This window comes from Schistocerca nitens, chromosome 4, assembly GCF_023898315.1.
Source record: "Schistocerca nitens isolate TAMUIC-IGC-003100 chromosome 4, iqSchNite1.1, whole genome shotgun sequence".
Lineage (NCBI taxonomy): Eukaryota > Metazoa > Arthropoda > Insecta > Orthoptera > Acrididae > Schistocerca > Schistocerca nitens.
In genome coordinates, this window is record NC_064617.1 from 738,610,523 (window position 1) to 738,630,249 (window position 19,727).

A 19,727-nucleotide genomic window follows, 5' to 3' on the forward strand; every position below is an offset into this window, starting at 1 on the left:
TAATTAGTGTAGCTTTTGTTTATTGCTAGTGCGTAATTATAGAGAGAATTTCCTTTGTAGTTGTAGTTTTTCATTGTTGTACACAGCTGTGGCATGCATGTAGATTTGCACCAAGTATTTCGCAGCTGCACTTGCAATTAGCTAGATATTATTTTCAGTGCTATGTTAATGTGTTCTCTTATTTTTGCTCTTCAAATTGTGTTTTTCTGTGTTGTCGTGTGAAATATTGTGACAATAATGGCGTGTGAAAAACGTAATACTAGGCTCCAAAAGTAAACTGAGAAATGACAGTGAAGACGAAAGCAGTGTGTTAGCGCCACCATGTAATGAAATAACTAATGTTCAAAGTAGTAATTTGGTAATTGTGCATAGGGAAATGGAGCGGGCTGCAAATAATGGTGTAGGCAGTGAAACAATTAGTGAGCAGGGAAGCATTATCGATCGATCGGTCGGCAACAGCTCGCCTCAGGATTCCGAAATGACAGGACACAATCTTGCAAATACTGTAGATTCAGGTTTTGCGTCCTCACTGTTTTCTCAAATAAATCAAGACACATTTTCTGCTTTTCAAAATGCGAATATTGGCGGTTCAAATGCACTGCCGAATAGCACTGAGGAACATGTTTCAGACACCAGTGCACTATTATTACAGTTAATGCAACAAATGGGACAAAGGCTACAAAAGTTAGACACAACGCTTGAACAAAATCAGAAACAAATGGGACAAAATCTTCAAAAGTTAGACACGATGGAACAAAATCAGAGACAAACACAGCAAAAGCTTCAAAAGTTAGACACAATGGAACAAAATCTTCGGAAGTTAGACACCACACTTGAACAAACACGTGAAGATTTAACTACTGAGTTACATAACATTGAATCGAAATGTCAAAAAGTCTGTAATGACGTAAAAACACAAATTTGTGAGCATTTTCAACCTATTTTTTCACGGCATGAAAATGCATTACAGAATCACGAAGCAGCCATAAAAGAACTGCAAACCATTGTTCATGAAAATCATGAGACCTTGTCGGCTAAAATTGACTCAGTTGCATCTACCGATTCGGTTACGCAACTTGCAAAAACTCAAGAAAACTTAAAGGACACAGTAGATTCGATTTCAACACAAATGGACGCTCTGAAACTTGGTTCAGAAAAACACACTGAGGAAATGTGTTCACTATCGGAGAAAGTAGCCGAACTTTCGGATCAGTTCACTAACTTATCTACGAAGGTAGATGATAATCTGAACGACACAAAACCGGTAGTCTTTAATGACACAGAAGAGTGCGAACAAATCAGGAAATTCAAACAAAATCAGAATCAAATTAATACGCAACACCAAAGAGAAATCCGGGAAGTACAAGATCAGCTGACTCAGGTAATACAAGAATTACATATTTCAGAGGCCACTCGCGCTCCAATACGGGAAGAGGGACTTAGAAATACGGAACAACCACAAAATAATAACACAGGACACTTCGGAAATTATGAAAGAAATTGGCAAGGCACACCGAATTTTCAGATGGAACCGCCGAAACGACGTAATAATGACCGACATGCGACTCGCCGACATGATGATTTTGACTATAAGCTGTTCATTACTACACGTAAATTCAAAACATTTAAGAATTCCGACAATGACATTCATCCACAAGCGTGGCTTCATCAATTCTCCCATTGTTTTCCTCCCAACTGGTCATTAGAGCACAGATTATAATTTATGTGTGGCTACTTAGAGAACGAACCAGCTGAAAGAATGCGATCGGTCATTCACGATTGTCACAGTGAAGGAGAATTTTACCATGCCTTCCTCTCAGCATATTGGTCTCAAGCTACACAAGACAGAGTAAAACATAGCATCATGATGATGAAACACTTTGAACAATCTGAATTTTCCAGTCTTGTCAAATATTTTGAAGACATGGTGCATAAGAATCAATATTTTTCAAACCCATACAGCCCTTCAGAACTCATCCGCATTTGCTTACTGAAATTGCCTGAACATTTAAGAAATATTATTTTGGCAGGACGTTGCAAAGACGACATTGAAGCTTTTCAGGGACTCTTACAAGAATTAGAAATTGACACTGATAATCGCGGAACGCGAAAACAGGAATACAACAAATACAGGTCACATCCGTCGCAATTCCACGATGAAAGAAATAATAACTGGACACGACAAGGCTATTCTCACAACACAAATCGTGACCAAAACAGACACCACCCATATGACAACCGTTGGCAGAGTAGTAATAACTACAGAGAAAGATCGCATTTCCGTAGTAATGAATATGACAGAGATTACCATAGAAACAGACAATATGGGAACACAAACAATTATTATCAAGGGAGACAGAATAACTTCAGACGCAACAGTTCAACGCGCAGTTACGATTCAGGAAGAAATTCCCCACCACGTGACCGGCAAGAAAGAAACTATGGAATCTACCGACATGACGACAGACAATGTGATCGTAACGACAGAGCTGAATTGCATCAGAACTGGCGAGCTTCAAACAGGGCAGGGCCTTCTCGGCAAGGTGAATTTGTAGAAGTTAGGTCTCCAAATCCCAATAACGACGCGCGCCAACGAAGACACAATAGGCAATGACTCATACCGCTGGCAGCCACAAAACGTATTTATGAAACTGACGACGCAGCTGCCGTAGCTAGTAATTACGTAAAAATGGAAGACATTAGGGATATCTTACTCCAGGAACACGACGTAAAACATAACAACATTGCATATCCTGTGATTCACATTACTGTAAATGACGTAAAATTTACGGCAGTACTTGACTCTGGCAGTCCCATTTCAGTAATTAGTGAAACAGCTTTTAGCAAATGCAACAAATCGAACGATTGCCCCACACTTCTGTTACGTAAGATTAAATTACAAGGTGCAATCTTTGGAAAAAGTGTAGATGTACGCCAACAAACCAATTTATAATTCTTTTGCCAAAGCCACAGCTTCTCTATGAACTTTCTTATTGTTCCATTATTGTCGACGGAAATTATATTGGGAGTAGACTTTTTGAATGAATACAAAGCAATCTTAAACTTTCACGATGCTGAAATAAGTTTAGAGAAAGAAGGTAAGTCAATAGCTTTGAAATTTGAAGATTGGCTCTCAAACCATGACGACGAAATTAATCGGCTTTACCTTCTGTTAGACAACAGTTCGGAATTTTCGACGGAACTATACACTATCAATCACTCTGCAAGTACTGACAGGGATGATATCGACGGCATATTTGAAATTATTGAGTTAATTCAGAATAAAATTCAAACAATTGAGAATTGTAATGACACTGATAGGCAGGACCTTTCTGAGATTTTAGAAGCACATTCCACAGTTTTTACTCACAAAACAGGAACAATCAAGGGATTTCAATACCAATTTCGTGTTCGTGAGCATACTAAATTTTGTGTTAGACCATACGTAATTCCAGCACATTATAGGGACCGTGTTAGAACAGAAATACAGTCTATGATTGACGAGGGCATTATTGAGCCTGCAGTAAGCTCATACAACAATCCATTACATGTTGTTGAGAAGAGAAATGGATCGATCCGGCTTGTCTTAGATTCGAGACAAATCAATACTATCATTATTCCTGAAACAGACAGCCCGCAAACGTTGGAAGAAATTCTTCAAAATTTTAATGGTGTAAAAGTGTTGTCTTCCATTGATCTCAGATCCAGCTTTTATCAGATCGAACTTCATCCAGAATGTAGAATATACACAGCTGTCCTTTGTTTCGGCGTTTGTTATCAGTTTCGGAAACTTCCTTTTGGTTTGAACATTTCTTCAGCAGCATTCATTCGCGGGCTAAATTCCATATTACCTGCGTTCTTAAAACGTCACCTCACCTTATATGTGGACGATATTCTAATAGCAGAAGCTTCATGGGAACAACATAATCGCATCCTCAACAGTCTGTACGTATTTTTGCAGTACCTGGAATTACAGTTAACTTGGAAAAGTCTGAATTCGGTAGGTCAAAGGTGAGGTTTTTGGGACATATTATTTCTTCTGATGGAATTCAGCCGGATCCTGAAAAGTTAGAAGCAATCAGAGCCATTCCAGTTCCATCCACAAAAAAAACAAGTCCGCAGTTTTCTAGGTCTCGTAAATTTTTACCGTCGTCTTCTGAATATGCAAATTCTTGTTACACCAAAACTTTGTTCTCTCACTGGAAAAAATAGTATTTGGAACTGGGACGAACAAGCACAGTTGGAATTCAATTATTTGAAAGAATCGCTACTTAACACGCCAATACTAGCTCATCCAGATCTGTCACAAGATTTCTGCCTTAGCACGGATTCTTCTAAAGTCGGTCCTGGTGCCCATTTATTTCAAGAAGCCATAGAAAATGACACTACCATTCAGAAAACCATTGCTTTTGCTAGCCGAGTGCTTACAAAATCTGAAAAAAATTATTCCGTTACTGAATTAGAAGCTTTAGCTATCGTTTGGGCATTTAACAAATTCCGTTTCTTTCTTTCTGGTAAGCACGTAAAAGTATACAGTGATCATCGTGCATTACAATTTCTTATGTCTTCAAAATTAAATCATGACAGGTTAAAAAGTTTGGCATTGTTTCTGAAAGAATTCCACTTCACAATAGTCTACATTCCTGGCAAGGAGAACATTGTCGCGGACGCACTGTCACGCGCACCGGCTGGGCTTGAGAAAAATAACACAGAAGGCAACCTCGAGAAAAATTTCAGTAGTCTTTACATTCAGAAAGTCGCCTTTGAAAACTTCATCACCACATCTTTAAAGGACATTGCTCATGAACAAGATAAAGATCCGATTTGGAAAGACATCAAGAGCAAATGGCATGAAAAGACACACACACAGATTCGGCATTATTATCTGGTTAGAAACAACATACTGTTCAAACGCTGCACTGTTGGTGACAAGCTATGGGTACTTTGCATTCCTGACGATTTTGTTAATAAGCTCATTTGGTACATTCATTTCAGCTACGCACATTTTGGTCCACGAAAATGTTATCATATTCTTCGAACGACTTGTTATTTTAACAATATGGAAAAGAGAATTCGAAGAGTCTTGTCTATTTGTAAACTTTGTCAAAAGGCGAAACCATCTACTGTCTCACATCGTGCTCCGTTGTTTCCTATTATTCCTTCTAAATTAAAAGAATTTGCTGCTGTTGATCTCTTGGGACCGCTTGTCAGAACATCTAATGGATTTTCGTACGTTCAAGTCGCTGTTGAACTTACTTCAAAATTTGTTTCTTTCACTCCGTTACATAAAGCCACTGGACGGTCTGTATCCAACGCCTTTGTTAAAAATTTCTTATGTGAAGTTGGACACGTTAGTAAAGTCATTTCAGATAACGGACCGCAATTCAGATCTGCTGTTTGGTCACGCATGCTTCGGAATCATAAAATCAAACCTGTTTTTATTTCATTGTACTCACCACATTGTAACCCGTCTGAACGGATTATGAAAGAAATCAATAAGCTTTGCAGACTTTATTGTCACAGAAAGCATCAGCATTGGGACAGATATTTACACTTATTTCAAAACGTGCTGAATGAAATGCCTCACGACTCCACTGCTTTACCACCTATTCTTGTACTAAAGAATGAAGAACCACCGAACAGAATCAGAGAGCTTGTACCTTTCCCGAATACACGTAAACTTCGACACAAAGACATAATTGATTTGGCTATTATAAATATAAAATCTGCAGCAGACAAAAGGAGAAAACTACACGGTAAAGCAAAGGCAAAGAAATTTTATATTGGTCAGAAAGTTCTCATTAAAGCTCATTCATTGTCACATAAGAAGAAACACTTGAGTCACAAATTCTTTCTAGTTTACAATGGACCTTACAGAATCCGACGTATACCACATGATAATTGCGTTGAAGTTGAAACTCTGCGTACTAGGAAGAGTAAAGGTTTACACCACATTGCACATGTAAAACCGTTTATTGAAAGATAATCTGCTTTTTAACTTTGTCTTTGCCATATAACTTTACACTTTACATTGCTAGTAGGCTTTGTCAGACTTAGAATCTGTTAATATGCAACAATGTTTGAAGTTAAATATCCAGTCAAGAACCAAGAGAACTTATTTCAACAGAAATTATGAATGCATTGTTATAGTGAACAGACGACACAATGTTGTTATTTGTACATTCTTGCTTGTTAGTTGCAAGATTAAGTAACGACTATAAGGCTCACATACTTAGAACATTTACCAGTACTGCTAATGAGATTTTAATGCAACATTTTGGTTTACTTGAAAATACATTCTGCATTTAAAGTACTTTCTGTGAAATACCAGATGACACAGTGGTTAGTTTATGTGACAGTTACACGATTATATCACGATGCTACTAATGAGTGACAATTTACAATGTTGCTTTTGCGGTGTATCTGTTTTATATCTGCACAGTTTTTCTGAATTATTCTGGAAAGTAAATCAAGTTTTAGTAGTAACTTTTGTGGTATAGCTACAATGAGACAGCCTTTTCCGTAGCACAACAATATGTTACAGCACAGTACTTTCTTCATCATGGCAATAAGTGTAATAACTAAGATATCTATACGCAAAGCATTTCTTTTGTTTGTCATGAGGTAAGTACATTGACTTCTGCAGAACTTAGCTTTCGGAGGACGATAACTACGATACTTCCACAGAGATTATCTTACAACAAGACGCACAGTTTAGCGCTACAGTACACGTATTTGAGTGATTAATTTTGTACTTAAATGATTTATTTTTAAAGATATTTGAAGTACAATGATACAAATCTGTAATCTGTAACACCTGAGGGTATAATTATATCCTCAGGGGGGTACACGCTTACTTTGTGTACCATGTGTTTGGCAAGCACAAGGAGCCCTAGCTAATATGGTATTTGCTTACACAACTTCACACATCGGTACCATATTTCTGTAACACAGAATTACACAGCTATCTGATCATTTAACTGAGAGAAACAAACATTTTTTTTACTACGTCCGTGACAGATGTTTACGTAATTACACAACTGGATAACTTCACACTTATGAAATTTTATTTTGTGTGTACTGTGTGAACCCTTCATAATTTTCAGAACCATTGTGATACTATGAGAGCTTTGAATGATGTATTTGGTATGGGATCATGATTTTTAAAGTACGTTTGAGGTGGATGAAACTTTTGACATGAGCAGAGAATTTTTTTTAGGTTTTTAATTATTGGAGGAAGCTACGACGATTTTGAGAGTTGACTGAGGTTTTATGATGTTATTATTACGATAACTATGTGTATTATGCTGTTGCGGTATGTTTATGATCAATAAGCTGATGCTATATGAGTTATTTGAGTATGCTACGTATCTGTTATGATGAAATATTGAAGAAGTGTCGATGAATAAGGTAAGGAATAATGAGTAGTGGTTAGGGACTCTGGTTTTGAAAAAGGATGTTGGAAACCGAGAATCGTATTTTAAGAGTTATGAAATGTGTGTACATGTGTGAATGTATCACAATGCCACTGAAAATTTTTTGGACACTCTTATATTCATAGGATTTTGTTTCTACACATTTGCAACGCAAATTCTGGACCTGTGAAATTTTTTATATGGGACTGCCACTGTAGCGGAAACTGCTGTCGTAAATATTTCCGTAAGAAGGTTAAGTGACCACCTGCACGTAATGCGTCGTGGGCACCCAGCTGTGTCAGACGCCTGGAGAAAAAGCCATTAGTGTGTGCCTTTTCAGAGGCACAGGTGGAAAAAAAGGGCCATTATCCTCGCTATTGACATTTCTTTGAAGAAAGCATCGCAAATACAACACGCTCATTACTTGGAAACATGATAACTCATACTTTGTGCTACTTACTGAAATGCTTATGAATTGATGGGAAATATTCGTACATCTGCACACCTGATTATGACAAGTGTCTTTCTACGAGAATTTCTACTGACTTATGAAATGCCACATAGCTGTTGAATGATGTTTTTATGCTTGGTTTGCGTAGTTGCTTATTTCATTTGATATGTGGTTTCCACCTGTCTTGCAGCATTGGTTTCATAAAATAAAATTAAATGCATTTGCTAATGTGAACACTTTCTGTCAACAGATCTATTAAATAATTATTTTATGATCCACATTCTTCGAAAAAGGAGCTCTTGGAATGGAAAGAACAATAAGAAGGGACTAATAACAGTAACTGCATATATAATTTTCTTTTCAAGTACTTGGTAATTTTTTGTAGAATTAGTTTTTATGGTGCACCACTTTAATTACATAGACATTAAGATGTGAATATACATTTCCCTTGTCTGCATTGTTGTCTTTAGTGTAATATTTTTTCTGCTTGAGCTATGTCATGTTCACATATAAGTTATAGCATTTGTTGCTGCTGTTTGCCAGGCATAGTGCTACTAAATTTCACTTTGTATTACTAGGTTAAGCTAGTTTTACTACTGATTTATTTTTCTTGTTTGCTGCACATTGGCTCATATTAGTTGTAATGTTAGTTGTAATATTGCAATTGCTTTGCCAATTTGAATTTTTTGTCATTGATGTTTGTGTTAATTGTTTTGTGCTGCTGCATTGCCTCGTCCCTTAGTTTAGCATCTGAGCTCAGTTGATTTAAGTTAGCTTAAGAGGGGGTAGCCTATAAGAGAATGAGTTGCGATGCATTGGAAGAAATGCATTGAGAAGTTATACGAAAAAAGTATAGAAAGCAGGTATAGATGGGACTTTTTGGAAATAATGAAGAACGAAGGGAGATCTCCGAGAAGTAAAGAAAGTTTTGTTTGCAAAATACTGCAGTAAAACAAACCCTGTCCTTTCCTTGTGTTATCCCACAATGTGTTTGTGTACCCTTGTGTATTTATGTTCTTCTTGTCTTTATATGTTTATCTGATAAGATTTATGTTGTAGAATTTTTCTAATACTCAGCTACATGACCTATAAGGAGGAATACTGTTATCCTCAAATATAATTTGCATTAATAATATGTTATTTACTTTGTAAAGATGTTAGACATTATTTATCTGTTCTGTTTTGTTGCTCATGGGTGAAGTTGATGTTTCAAAAGTTATTCTGATCTTTTATGTATTTACTTATGTCATAATTCCTGTAACACTGATGTATATATTTATTTCTATTCTTTTGTAAAGTCTGTGTTACTACAAATGTTATCTGTACTGTAATGTTCTTTAATGATGTATTTTGTACCTTTGTTATTGTATTCTTATGTTATAATGTTGTAATTGACACCAGTTCATCAAATTAAGTAACTTGTAAGTTTCATTTGACTGCACACGTTTCTGTTGGTCATAGTATATGGACAATATGTGAGAAGTAGGGACTGTTAGTGTTTGCACGTGTGTTTATAATTCAGCAAGGGACTGGATAACAGCATTGCTGGTTCTAAGGACAATTAAAAAACTTTGTGAGTGCACAATTGGTGGTTTATGGACTTGCTATATTCTCCGCAAGACTCTTCGATGGTGATTGTGCACCTGCACAGTTGCAACAGATGGCTGCTGGCCGTCTCTACAAGGACTACAGTGGGTCTGCATCTTTGATGGCCCACCAATACCATTATCTCTACAAGGACTATAGTGGGTCTGCATCTTTGATGGCCCACCAATACCGTAATCTCTACCAGGACTACAGTGGGTATACTCTGTGATGACCTACCTACCAATATTCTTCAAAACGTCGAATGACTCCGCTGTGGGTTTGCTCTGTTGTGGCCCATTACCTGTCTGCATGTCGAGAGTCAGCACTGTCTTTCCGTTGGAAGGACAACACTACTTCTTCAAGAGTGCATGGAAATCCACTACTTCTGTGTGCATTTTCTTTCACTGCTCAGACTTTGAGAAAAACACTGCAATTTTACTGTGATGAATGATCAGGACTGTCTTTATGGACTGTGAGAAAATTTTAGCTTTTGACCAACATTGTATCAATAAGTGTGTGCATTTGATATCTTTGTTATTGTAATTATGAAAAAATTTATCAAATCATTATTGGCCACTGCCCAAAACAATTTGTAAATTTTTTTGTGGGGAGCATGGGGGTTATGTAAGTAGGCTGTTTATGCCAGAAAGACTCTGTAAGTAGGCTGTTTATGTTTTCTTATTGGCAACGTTACGTAGCGCTCTGTATGAAAATCACTGGCTGTGCTGTGTGCAGTCTGTGGCTAGTTTGCATTGTTGTGTGCCATTGTAGTGCTGGGCAGCTGGATGCGAACAGCGCATAGCGTTGTGCAGTTGGAGGTGAGCCGCCAGCAGTGGTGGATGTGGGGAGAGAGATGGCGGAGTTTTGAAATTTGTAAGGCTGGATGTCATGAACTGCTATATATATTATGACTTTTGATGACTATTAAGGTAAATACATTGTTTGTTCTCTATTAAAATCTTTCATTTGCTAACTATGCCTATCAGTAGTTAGTGCCTTCCGTAGTTTGAATCTTTTATTTAGCTGGCAGTAGTGGCGCTCGCTGTATTGCTGTAGTTCGAGTAACGAAGATTTTTGTGAGGTAAGTGATTTGCGAAAGGTATAGGTTAATGTTAGTCAGGGCCATTCTTTTGTAGGGATTTTTGAAAGTCAGATTGCGTTGCGCTAAAAGAATATTGTGTGTCAGTTTAAGCACAGTCATGTATAATAGTTCAAAGGCGACGTTTCAAATTTTGTCGAAGGTGTACCTTCGTCTCATGTAAATCCTCATGGTCTGTCGCTAATACACTTTAGAGACCACTAAGATTAAATTAATTTTTTCAGTTAATCTATATTTTCACTGTTCATCACGAAAATATCAGAGCTCTTGATTTCAGTCCCACTCAGTCAAAGACGTTTTGTGTGTCACTTTTTAATTCCTTCACCTCTTACAATACTTGTTAACGTGAAGTCTGCCGAGTAGTACGATAGTTCGGAACCTACATTAAATTGTAGGTCGCACTATACCTGACAGGGTAAGTCTTTTCCCAGCTGAAAGGAAGGCAACGGTATAAGGTTAGAGGGACCCCCCCTTGGGCGAAACGATAAAATACCTGACGGCTTACCAGAGAGAACATTATCATCGTTGATAAAGAACGTCCGTCCTCAGAGACCAAAAACAGGAAAAGTTAACGTAATATTGGTAAACTGCAGGAGTATCCAGGGCAAGGTTCCTGAATTAGTATCTCTTATTGAAGGAAATAGTGCGCATATAGTATTAGGAACGGAAAGTTGGTTAAAACCGGAAGTGAACAGTAACGAAATCCTAGACACAGAATGGAATATATACCGCAAGGATAGGATAAACGCCAATGGTGGAGGAGTATTTATAGCAGTAAAGAATTCAATAATATCCAGTGAAGTTATTAGCGAATGCGAATGTGAAATAATCTGGGTTAAGTTAAGTATCAAAGGTGGGTCAGATATGATAGTCGGATGCTTCTATAGGCCACCTGCATCAGCAACCGTAGTAGTTGAGCGCCTCAGAGAGAACCTGCAGAACGTCGTGAAGAAGTTTCGTGATCATACTATTGTAATAGGGGGAGACTTCAATCTACCAGGTATAGAATGGGATAGTCACACAATCAGAACTGGAGCCAGGGACAGAGACTCTTGTGACATTATCCTGACTGCCTTGTCCGAGAATTACTTCGAGCAGATAGTTAGAGAACCAACTCGTGAAGCTAACGTTTTAGACCTCATAGCAACAAATAGACCGGAACTTTTCGACTCCGTGAATGTAGAAGAGGGTATCAGTGATCATAAGTCAGTGGTTGCATCAATGACTACAAGTGTAATAAGAAATGCCAAGAAAGGAAGGAAAATCTATTTGCTTAACAAGAGTGATAGGGCACAAATCGCAGAATATCTGAGTGACCACCATCAAACGTTCATTTCTGAGGAAGAGGATGTGGAACAAAAATGGAAAAAATTCAGAAACATCGTCCAGTACGCCTTAGATAAGTTCGTACCGACTAAGGTCCAAAGCGAGGGGAAAGATCCACCGTGGTATAACAATCATGTACGAAAGGTACTACGGAAACAAAGAAAGCTTCACCATAGGTTTAAGAGTAGTCGAATCATAGCTGATAAGGAAAAGCTGAACGAAGCGAAAAAGAGCGTAAAGAGAGCAATGAGAGAAGCATTCAACGAATTCGAACATAAAACATTGGCAAACAATCTAAACAAGAACCCTAAAAAGTTTTGGTCATATGTAAAATCGGTAAGCGGATCTAAATCCCCTATTCAGTCACTCGTTGACCACGATGGCACCGAAACAGAGGACGACCGAAGAAAGGCAGAAATACTGAATTCAGTGTTCCGAAACTGTTTCACTGCGGAAAATCGTAACACGGTCCCTGACTTCAGCCGTCGCACGGACGCCAAAATGGAAAATATTGAAATAAACGATATCGGAATTGAAAAACAACTGCTATCACTTAGTAGCGGAAAAGCATCCGGACCAGACGAGATACCCTTAAGATTCTACAGTGATTATGCTAAAGAACTTGCCCCCTTTCTATCAGCAATTTATCGTAGATCTCTGGAAGAACGTAAAGTACCTAGCGACTGGAAGAAAGCACAGGTCGTTCCCATTTTCAAGAAGGGTCATAAATCAGATGCGAATAATTATAGGCCTATTTCACTTACGTCAATCTGTTGTAGAATAATGGAACATGTTTTGTGTTCTCGTATTATGACGTTCTTAGATAATACAAATCTCCTTCATCATAACCAACATGGATTCCGCAAACAGAGATCATGTGAAACCCAGCTCGCCCTATTTGCCCAAGAAATTCACAGTGCCGTAGACACTGGCGAGCAGATTGATGCCGTATTCCTGGACTTCAGGAAGGCATTTGATACGGTTCCGCACTTACGTTTAGTGAAAAAAATACGTGCTTACGGAATATCGGACCAGGTTTGTGATTGGATTCAGGATTTCCTAGAAGAAAGAACACAACATGTCATTCTTATCGGTTCAAAATCTGCAGATGTAGAGGTAATTTCGGGAGTACCGCAAGGAAGCGTGATAGGACCTTTATTGTTTACAATATACATAAATGACTTAGTTGACAACATCGGTAGCTCCGTGAGGCTATTTGCAGATGACACGGTTGTCTACAAGAAAGTAGCAACATCAGAAGACTCGTACGTACTCCAGGAAGACCTGCAGAGGATTAATGAATGGTGCGACAGCTGGCAGCTTTCCCTAAACGTAGATAAATGTAATATAATGCGCATACATAGGGGCAGAAATCCATTCCAGTACGATTATGCCATAGGTGGTAAATCATTGGAAGCGGTAACGACCGTAAAATACTTAGGAGTTACTATCCGGAGCGATCTGAAGTGGAATGATCACATAAAACAAATAGTGGGAAAAGCAGGCGCCAGGTTGAGATTCATAGGAAGAATTCTAAGAAAATGTGACTCATCGACGAAAGAAGTAGCTTACAAAACGCTTGTTCGTCCGATTCTTGAGTATTGCTCATCAGTATGGGACCCTTACCAGGTTGGATTAATAGAAGAGATAGACATGATCCAGCGAAAAGCAGCGCGATTCGTCATGGGGACATTTAGTCAGCGCGAGAGCGTTACGGAGATGCTGAACAAGCTCCAGTGGCGGACACTTCAAGAAAGGCGTTACGCAATACGGAGAGGTTTATTATCGAAATTACGAGAGAGCACATTCCGGGAAGAGATGGGCAACATATTACTACCGCCCACATATATCTCGCGTAATGATCACAACGAAAAGATCCGAGAAATTAGAGCAAATACGGAGACTTACAAGCAGTCGTTCTTCCCACGCACAATTCGTGAATGGAACAGGGAAGGGGGGATCAGATAGTGGTACAATAAGTACCCTCCGCCACACACCGTAAGGTGGCTCGCGGAGTATAGATGTAGATGTAGATGTAGATGAACACCTCACGCCTAGTAAAACACTGAGGTGTACAAACTTACATTCTGGATAATGGTACCTTTTTTTATTCAAAATCATAGCGTAAGATTCATACACTTTCCTCGGTAGGCTAACTTCTCTGTAATTAAATCAATTGTCATGATCCCCTCTACTTTTTTTTTCTTTAAGGTAAGGGGCTACATTTAGCCTCCGTCGTGCTTGTTGCAGCAACTATCAAATAAATGCAGAACAGAAAACTCAGTAACCAACGCCCATTTTTGGAATATTCAGTGTGAGTCTTCTGGTTGGTTTGATATGGTGCGTCACGACTTCCTTTCCTACGGCAACCTCATCGTCTTAGAGTAGCAGTTGTCGAACTCTAAGCTCTCAATTATTCGATGGATACATCCCAATCTCTGTCTTCCCATATACAGGGTGGTCCATTGATAATCAAATATCTCACGAAATAAGCATCAAACGAAAAAACTACAAAGAACGAAACTCGTCTAGCTTGAAGGGGGAACCAGATTGTGCTGCCATAGGTCAAACGGATATCAATTGCGTTTTTTTAAAAATAGGAACCCCATTTTTTAATACATATTCGTGTAGTACGTAAAGAAATGTGAATTTTTTAGTTGGACCACTTTTTTCGCTTTGTGATAGATGGCGCTGTAATAGTCACAAACGTATAAGTACGTGGTATCACGTAACATTCCCCCAGTGTGGACAGTATTTTCTTCGTGATACATTACCTGTGTTAAAATGGACCGTTTACCAATTGCGGAAAAGGTCGATATCGTGTTGATGTATGGCTATTGTGATCAAAATGCCCAACGGGCGTGTGCTATTATTGCTGCTCGGTATCCTGGACGACATCATCCAAGTATCCGGACCGTTCGCCGGATAGTTACATAATTAAAGAAACAGGAAGTGTTCAGCTACATGTGAATCGTCAACCACGACCTGCAGCAAATGATGATGCCCAAGCAGGTGATTTAGCTGCTGCCGCGGCTAACCCTTACATCAATAGCAGACAATTTACGCGAGAATCGGGAATCTGAAAAACGTCGGTGTTGAGAATGCTACATCAATATCGATTGCAGCCATACCATATTTCTATGCACCAGGAATTGCATGGCGACGACTTTGAACGTCGTGTACAGTTCTGCCACTGGGAACAAGAGAAATAACGGGACGATGACAGATTTTTTGCACGCGTTCTATTTAGCGACGAAGCGTCATTCGCCAACAGCGGTGACGTAAACCGGCATAATATGCACTGTTGGGCAACGGAAAATCCACGATGACTGCGACAAGTGGAACATCAGCGACCTTAGAGGGTTAATGTATGGTGCGGTATTATGGGAGGAAGGATAATTGGCCCCTATTTTATCGATGGCAATCTAAATGGTGCAATGTATGCTGATTTCCTACGTAATGTTCTACCGATGTTACTACAAGATGTTTCACTGCATTACAGAGCCGGCCGAAGTGGCCGTGCGGTTCTAGGCGCTGCAGTCTGGAACCGCGAGACCGCTACGGTCGCAGGTTCGAATCCTGCCTCGGGCATGGATGTGTGTGATGTCCTTAGGTTAGTTAGGTTTAACTAGTTCTAAGTTCTAGGGGACTAATGACCTAAGAAGTTGAGTACCATAGTGCTCAGAGCCATTTGAACCATTTTTGCATGACAGAATGGCGATGTACTTCCATGATGGATGTCCGGCACATAGCTCGCGTGCGGTTGAAGCGTTATTGAATAGCATATTTTATGACAGGTGGACTGGTCGTCGAAGCACCATACCATGGACCGCACGTTCACCGGATCTGACGTCCCCAGATTTCTTTCTGTGGGGAAAGTTGAAGGATATTTGCTATCGTGATCTACCGACAACGCCTGACAACATGAGTCAGCGCATTGTCAATGCATGTGCGAACATTACGGAAGGCGAACTGCTCGCTGTTGAGAGGAATGTCGTTACACGTATTGCCAAATATATTGCGGTTGGCGGACATCATTTTGAGCATTTATTACATTAATGTGGTATTTACAGGCAATCACGCTGTAACAGCACGCCTTCTCAGAAATGATAAGTTCACAAAGGTACATGTATCACATAAATAAAATGTTCAAACGTACCTACGTTCTGTATTTTAATTTAAAAAAAACCTACCTGTTCGTCTAAAATCGTGGGCCATATGTTTATGACTATTTCAGCACCATCTATCACAAAGAGAAAAAAATGGTCTAACTAAAACATTCATATTTCTTTACGTACTACACGAATATGTAATAAAAATGTGGTTTCCTATTTAAAAAAACCGCAGTTGATATCCGTTTGACATACGCAGCGCCAGCTAGCGGGCCAATCATAGCGACATCTGGTTTCCCGCTTCAAGCTAGACAAGTTTCGTACTTTGCAGTTTTTTCGTTTGAAGCTTATTTCGTGAGATATTTGGCCCGGTCACAATTAGTGGACCACCCTGTATATTCTACTCTCTCGAGTGCTATGGACGCCTTTACACGTTTCCTCTCATCTAGTCCGTTCATCTCGGCAATGTCTTCCTCATGTTCCTTTCGTCGCTGATTCTGTGGAGAACGACATTTCTTATCGGACCACCAAATATTGAACTCTTTCTATAGCAGCACCTCTCTCTTAAACGCATCAGTTCTCTATATTTCCCCTCAGTCAATGGTTCACTTCCATAGAGTACCACTGTAACAGTTCCGCTATGTTTTGACATAATATATATTTTTTAAAGGTATCAAATATGACAAAATACTGTTGAAGGGCACAAAAGGGCAGAAAAGAAAGACATAGAGGAACGAGTATTACAGAATCTACTGCCACTGACGTACATTTCACGTAACGAACGCGAAGACGAGACAAATTAGGGTTCGGATGGAGGTTGCGGGGCCTCTCGCCATCTTCAGAAACGGTCCCTGTAACTTCAAATACTTGCTTGAAGGACTTTTTATTAACTGGTCTTAACCGTCGCAGTGCCAACGTACTTTCAGTAATCTGTATTACCAATGGGGAAAGGGTTGGGGGCACTTAATGCCAACCATAAAAAATAAAAAATAAGAACAAAATGAATTACTTATTATTGTTGACATTATTATATTTTTGAAGATGTAACAATGTGTAAGTAAGTTCCCGAGCTTGAAAATATATTATACCGCTGTCTTAGAAATAGCAAGGAACTTTCAATAATACGTGCTACTAAAGCAGGGGGGCTTTTTCAAAATCGAAAAATCTTATGTACGTCTTCAGTCTTGCTTTCAATATCAAGCGCAACGTTCGAACTGCCTCTTTTGTGATTTTACCTTTACCGAAGCCAAATTACTCTTCATATAACAAATACTCACTTTCCTTTTCCGATTTTCTGTATATCAGTCTCGTCAGCAAATTGACTGCATGAGCTGCTAAGCTTGAGCTGCTAATCTGACTCGGCGATTGTTCTCGCGCTTATCTGGCCTTGCTCTCATGCATTCGTCTCACCAACTTCAACAATCGTTTAAATGCCACTTCCTCGATGATTTTAGAAATTCTGAAGGGATGTTATCTGTTCTTCCGTCTTATTTGATAACAAGACCTAAAGCTCTGTTAAACTCTGACTCTAACACTAGACTCCCATGTCTTCCAAATAGACTTCCATTTCTTCTTCTACCACGTCTTCAGACACGTCATCTCACGTAGAAACCTTCGATGTACTCTTTTCAGATATTCGTTCCCATCTAATAATGTTGATGCCTTTGCTTTGGGTTTCACCGAACGTTCTTTAGACGGCCTACATCATGAAGTAGTCCTTCCGAAGACCATTTCCTTCTCGACTTCTTCACATTTCGCCTTGGCTTCCCTACACTTCTTACTGATTTCATTCCTTAGTGACTTCTAGCTACTGAATAATTATAGAGCATTTTTGTACTTGGTTGTTTCATCGATCTATTGATTTCTTCCGTTACTCAAGGCTTTTTATCAGTTAACCTCTTTGTACCTATGTTGATCTCTCCAATTCTGAGATTACTCTTCCTGGAGATAACAGTCATCGTCAACTGGATTGCGTATTGTACACTGAAGGAAAAAAAAATCACAGCACCAAACATTAATTAACGTAAATGAAATTTCGGGAATACATTTATCAAGGTAACATATTTAAGTGATTAACACTGCAAGATCACAGGTCAATGTAAGCGCGAGCCCGCATCTCGTGGTCGTGCGGTAGCGTTCTCGCTTCCCACGCCCGGGTTCCCGGGTTCGATTCCCGGCGGGGTCAGGGATTTTCTCTGCCTCGTGATGGCTGGGTGTTGTGTGCTGTCCTTAGGTTAGTTAGGTTTAAGTAGTTCTAAGTTCTAGGGGACTTATGACCACAGCAGTTGAGTCCCATAGTGCTCAGAGCCATTTGAACCATTTTTTTTTTTTTTTTTTTTTTTTTTTTTTTGTAAGCGCGAGATAAGCCATTGCAAATGGCCGGTTCAAGCATCCAAACGGGCATTTATTGTGTTCCACTGATGCCGGATGTCAGTTTCTGGAATGGAGTTCCATGCCTGTTGCACCTGGTCTGTCAGCACAACGACGATTAATACTGTCGGTGGATGATGCTGGAGCTGTCGTCCGATGATGTCGCATATGTGCTCGATTGGAGACAGATCTGCTGATCGAGCAGGTCAAGGCAGTATGTCGATACTGTGTAGAGTATGTTGGGTTACGACAGTGGTATCCTATTGGAAAACGCCCCCTGGAATGCTGTTCATGAATGGCAGCACGACAGCTCGAATCATCAGATTGAAGTACAAGCGCACAGTCAAGGTGCGTGGGATAACCGAGAGTGCCTCTGCTGTATACGAAGCCGCACCCCAGACCATACCTCCAGGTGTAGGTCCAGTGTGTCTAGCACGCAGACAGGGCCTCAACTGGCCTACTTCTAATCAACACACGGCGACCAGTGGCTCCGAGGCAGGACCATTTACAGAAACCTGCGCAACACAGAAGCCCTGCTACCTCGGCCGTATGGATTACCCAAAATCCATAAGAACAACGTTCCACTAAGACCGATTGTTAGCACTCCTGGTTCACCGACGTATAACATGGCAAAACACTTGGCCTCTTTGCACCAGCCACACGTGGAGAAGACCGACACATACATAAAGGACTCAGGACATTTCATTGAGAAGCTGAAGAAACTGAAACTTGCGCCAAACGACATCCTGGTCAGCTCTGATGTTGTTTCTTTGTTTACGAAAGCGCCACTCAGTGACGCTTTGGAGCACATCGGTTCCATTTTCCCACGAGACATCACAAAGCTCTTCCATGCATGTCTCACCACGAGCTATTTCACATGGAATGGCGATTTCTACGAGCAGCTGGTAGGCGTCGCCATGGGTAGTCCTCTTAGTCCAGTGGTGGCCAACTTCTTCATGGAACAATTCGAAGCACAGGCACTGGACTTGACGACTTGCAAACCTAAGGTGTGGTACAGGTACGTCGATGATACTTTCGTTGTGTGGAGTCATGATGAAGAACAGCTAGCTGACTTCTTAAGACACTTGAACAGCCTCCATAAGATTTACCATCGAAGTAGAAAAGGACAAAAAACTGCCATTTCTAGATGTGCTGGTCACAAGGGATGGCGAAAAGCTGGGACACATCGTGTATAGAAAACCGACACACACGGATCGATACCTGCACAAACTATCAAACCACCGTCCGAGCAAGAGAAGAGGCATGATTAATACGCTCATAAAGCGAGCAGGACGAATATGTGAGCCGCAACACCTCAGACGCGAAATGCAACACCTGGAAAGTGTTCTGAGGAGCAATGGGTACTC